The sequence below is a fragment of the Eriocheir sinensis genome, chromosome 51 (genome assembly GCF_024679095.1).
Source record: "Eriocheir sinensis breed Jianghai 21 chromosome 51, ASM2467909v1, whole genome shotgun sequence".
In the NCBI taxonomy this organism is placed as follows: Eukaryota; Metazoa; Arthropoda; class Malacostraca; order Decapoda; family Varunidae; genus Eriocheir; species Eriocheir sinensis.
In genome coordinates this window covers 695,743-700,853 of record NC_066559.1, presented here as the reverse complement: position 1 = coordinate 700,853, position 5,111 = coordinate 695,743, and the positions used below count along the sequence as shown (strand labels likewise).

The 5,111-nt window shown below is 42.2% G+C and overlaps 1 protein-coding gene across 6 annotated transcripts in view; it reads right to left on the bottom strand.

Moving 5' to 3' along the window:
- Window positions 1–4,821, bottom strand: part of LOC126982467 (mucin-17-like) — a 170,313-nt gene extending 165,492 nt beyond the window's left edge. For all 6 annotated transcript variants that reach the window (XM_050834508.1, XM_050834507.1, XM_050834509.1 and 3 more), the window contains exon 1: window positions 4,591–4,821. The gene's annotated coding sequence lies outside the window, so the exon portion shown is untranslated. The remainder of the gene's footprint in view (window positions 1–4,590) is intronic.
- Between the last annotated feature and the right edge of the window lie 290 nt (window positions 4,822–5,111).

The following is a 5,111-nucleotide window of genomic DNA, read 5'->3' as shown; positions in this document are numbered from 1 at the left end:
GTCTTCGCTCTTCTTCTTTTTCCCCCCGCTACCGCCACTTTTCTCGCTTTCCTTGGCGTCGCTCTTAGAAGGTTCGATATCTCTGACGGGTGTTACATCTTGACGACGCTCCACCTCAAACTCAACTCCCCTGCGCCCCATCACCCCTGCCGCGTCACCCGCCTCTGTCGCCTTATGCACGTATTCTCTGGAATCACTTCCACCAAGGCAGCAGCGGGTGTGTGGTTCCTGGGGCAGCACCGTAGCATCTGAGCCCAACAGAGCGAGGACACGGCTGATTGAAGCTAGCAGGCAGGAAGGGAGCTATACAGGAAGGAAGGTTGGCTGCAACTACATAAGTTCCAGCCAATGAGCAGTCCTCTATCCCCGACGCCTGGGGGAAGCCCTAGTAGTTTGTGGGTCGGTGTCAGGACGTCCCTGAACTATGACACAGTGTGTAATTCACCACGGCCTGATTATAAACTGAACTCGTCATCGTCAGCAGTACCTTCCCGATTAGCGGAAGCTTATTATAGTTTATCTCTGGGTACTGTTGCAGACGCGTGATGAATCGTCTTGACTTGACGCGACTCAACTCGTATGGTGTAAACGCAGCCTTAGAGAGGTCTTCTACCATAACAACCCACCTGTGCTGCTTTCCAAAGGTTTTCCTGTAACTCTGGCACAAGGAACGTATACATTATCCATCTTCTTCAAGGATGACCCAGTATGTATATAGAAGAGAATGGTATCTCAAGAAATTTGGGAAGGAGATGGAAAGATGGAAAAGGGATGGATGGGCAAGAGAACAGTAGGTAATAAAGAGGAATGGAAATATGGAATGCCACTTTTGATGAAGTGGTGGAGAAGAAAGAAAGAAAAGATTATTAGAACATATCTTTCTCCTTAAGTTCGTATATCTCAGCAGAGGCATACACTACAATAGGGGATATGAGGCATAAAGTGTGCTTCAACCTCACCAGCATCATACACTCATCAACCAAAATAACCCCAACAGAGGGCTGCAGTCAGCTAGAAATGGCTATAGCTACTCATGTGAGATGGGTACCATTGCTCTGGCCAGACCAATAGTAGGCATAACTCCCACATCTGAGCTCTCTGTTACCAGGTCTCCCCATCTCTGAGAGCCCCACTATGTCCATTCTCAACCTCCCAAGTACAGCTCCTAAAAACTAGTAATTTCCAAGAAAAAAATAAAGTATAATAGCAAATACATCAAAACTTACAAAAAAAAATTACCCTTCCAATGCACAAAAATTAGGTAAAGTAAGCACTTCAGGGGAGCGTCCAACATTTCTTAAATTATTAGCATATGATCCTGATTATATTCATGTGAAATGTATGCTCATGGTGAAGTAATATACACTTACTTTCAGATCTATAAGTCGATACATAATAGCAGGAAAAAATAAAATGTAATTTTTCAACAAAACTCAACTCTGTTTCTCTGTCATCTAATGACCTACGCTGCTGAAAAAATTACCAAAGAAACTTAAAGCAGAATCCAAAAGATTCTTTGGGGAAAATCTTTCAATTTTACTTTTGTTAAATGATGAGAATTTTTTTTTATTTTGTTAGTGTATCTAATGATATTAATTTTTTTTTCGACCATCAGGATCCACCGGGAAGAAATCAAGCGGCGCAATAGGCTACGACGTAAAAAAAATAAATCAATAAATAAATAAATTGTCCCTTAACTGAAAAGAAAACCCACAATGAAAAGCTTGTGCTTCTGTTCGTCTTTCCAATGATGTATTGTTTATTAAAATTGGTCAAATAGCGGCGAAAATATTGCAGAAAAACTGAAACTAATCCCGTTTTCTAAAAAGGAGAGTTCAAGTCCATGGATTTATAGAGTTTGCCCTTTAAACCTAGATGCCTTCCTGGTTGGTATTCTCTACTGAATTCCAGTTTTTTCTTTGTTTTGAAGGACTTTGTGTGTCTGATGGTGTCCTTTTCTTGGAAATCGAGCCAAAATGCGAAATTTATCTCTGGCTCCTCCAGGGTGACTGACGTATGTCAACTCTGCTGCCTCCAAGGCCATCACAGATGCTAGTTTGCCTCAAGATGCCATACGAATATTCTTTTAGGCTATTTTCTACACTGAAACATGATGATGTATGCACCTGTGTATGAATATAGCTTTTTATTTATATATTTATTTATTTTTTTTTTTTTTTTAGTGTGTATATAGCTAGTTGTAGGCTTTTGAGGAGGGATGGGTATACGTAGTCGCCCCAGCCCCGTAACGTAAGTGACAAGTTCAGAGTAGTAGTGAACAAGGTGACAACCGTCACTATTGCTTCTTCATATTTTGCCACAAGCAAGCCGAAGCGTGTACAAGACATGTGAATTTTTTCACATGGATGCTCTCCTTAAGCCCTCAAAGACCATGAGGAAGGTGGGCTCTGACATTGCTGGAGAAGAGCATCTGTTTCGACCACCATATTGAAAACTACACACTGCGAGAAATATCACAAGAATTCATAAAAAATGACTAATCCTAATTCTAACCAAACCTAACATCACCTCCCGACAGGGGGAACTTCATCCCCTAACGACCCCACTACATTTTGATCTAACCAGACCTAACCACCTCCTAATGAGGTACTTTGTGCCCACCCTCGCCCCCATTTAGCCATTTCTGTAGGAACTGGTTATAAAGAAAGATGAATAGTATAACAAAACATGTCAGAAAAAAATGTATCAAACTCTGCAGTGTGACAGGTGTAATACTAGATCAAATATCAACAAACTAAATCAATCAATCAATGGGGACATACTCCGGATGGCGCATCACCTCACCCACCCTACGACATCAAGTCCAGGGGTCCCTCCGGGCAAGTCTCCATGCAGGCCTCCTTCCCATACTGAGTACCTCCTGGCAGGATCTATCGACTTAATCAAGCCACGAACTCTGTGAGCATCCCCTTGGCCTCCTCCTCTCAGGATTGTCTCTTACAGAAACAACCCAATGAGCAGGGTCAGCTTCTGGGTAAAGTGCCACATGCCCGTATAGCTGGAGTTGGCAATGACAGACTATGTGGGTAATATGTATCGAATCAGTCTTACGGAGTACTCGCCAGTTTGACACAAAGTTATTCCAGCGATATCCCTTGATTCTATGTAGACACTTATTACCAAGTTGCTATTTAGTGTCCATGTCTCACAGTCATAGAGTAAGACAGGGAGCACATGGGATTTGAAAATCAGGGTCTCTGTCCGGTAAATCTTAGGAATAGCGGCTCCACCCCCTCCAGCACCCCAACCACCTGTGGGGAACCGGGGGTTTTTTGGGGGGAAGGCAAAATCACTGAAAAATGGGCTTCCAAAATTTCCCTAGAAAAAATCCCTATATTAAGGAAAATTCCCTAGTCTCAAAAGTAAGGAAAGTCCCTAACTTTATAACCTAACAGCTAACAGGGGGGCTTCGCCCACCTGAACCCCCCCCCCCACATGTATGACGCGCCGTAAAATCGTTTTATTTTTTGGGGTGGGGGAGCATATTTAAACTACTGTAACTGAACTTTACATAACCTAACCTCGACCCCCTGGACCCCCCAACATATATGATGCGACATAAAATCTTTTTATTTTTTTGGTGGAGGAGCGTATTTAACCCGGTAGCAGCGACGATCATGTTTCTTAATGGTACCCTCAAGCAAGAAAAATGAGAAAAAATCACCCCTCACACAAACCATTTCATAATATATATCAAAGCATTTGTGATCCCCCTCCCCCTCACATGTATGATGCGACATAAAATCGTTTTTTTTATTTTTGGTGGGGGAGCATATTTAATTTACTATAACCGAACTTTACGTAACCTAACCTCTAACAGGGGGGCTTCACCCCCCTTGACCACAATGCTAACCAGGGGGGGCAACACCCCACATGTATGATGCGCCAGTAAAACTAGAGAAGTGCGACAGTATGTGAGACCTTGGAAAGGTTATTATTCTTGTGGGGGCAATATTGGAGGCGTGTGCTTGTCACAGTTTGATAAGCCCGCGAAGCACCAAATAAGCGCACCCCATGTGACACGCCTGTGTCACTGTTTGAATCTAGTGGATTGAAAGACGATACGTTTAGGAAACTTTACTCAAAGTTTCAGGACTAGGGATTTTCCCAATATTAGGGAAATTTTTGAGGCCCATATTTCACAAGACCACAAAGAAGCCACCTTGATAGCTGTATTGACAATGGCACATTACAAAGTGTAGCACAAGTATTTATCGGAAATAATTTGACAAATCCAATCAAACCAAACATCACATCTTAATAGGGGTTGGGCTTCTCCCCTCCTCAACACCCTCTTTTAATAATTTCCACAGAAAATGGATTTTGAGAAAGGTGTCAGAAAATAATTGTCAACCACTGCAATTCTTCGGGTGTAGAACTAAATATACAAATACCATATTAAAGGGAGACTTGAAGATGACTGGGGGATCCAAACTCGATATCTATGGAATGATTAATGGTAGAGGATTTCGTTTTTGAGAAACTGGAGGCTAGGCTGACCAAATGTTACCCACAGACAAGCCAACAATGTATTCCGCTTTGAACGAGAAGTGGGAACAAGATACTCACCTTTCTGGACTCCGCGACTCCTGGATCTACCTGTGCATGTTCTTGGGCCTCTTCTTCATCAGTGCACTCACATCAAAACATCAAATTAACAAAGTTACGGTCTATCCTGAGTATCGGACGCGCCTAATAGAGCCGAGAACACTACAAAACAAGACTTTTTTCAGGCCCATCGACATTTTTACGGCGCGGCGGCAGGTCCGCGGGTGCCCGCTTGTTTTGTTGACACTTTTGAAGTTCGATGCAGTGTTGCCAAGTTTAAACTGATTGATGATTGATTGATAGTTTATTGTTGCAGGTAAACAACAGATTGATTCATTGATAACTGGAGAAATGGCTACCAAGGAAAGAGTGAGCGATGTCCATATGATGACTGTGACAAGGAAACATTAGAACATTTTTTTTTAGAATGTACAGGTTATGAAGATATAAGAAACAAATTTAACTTACAATCAACTTCTCACAACACAGAAAAAATAATAGCAGACTCACTACTTTTTGGTGAACAAAGAATCAAAGATATA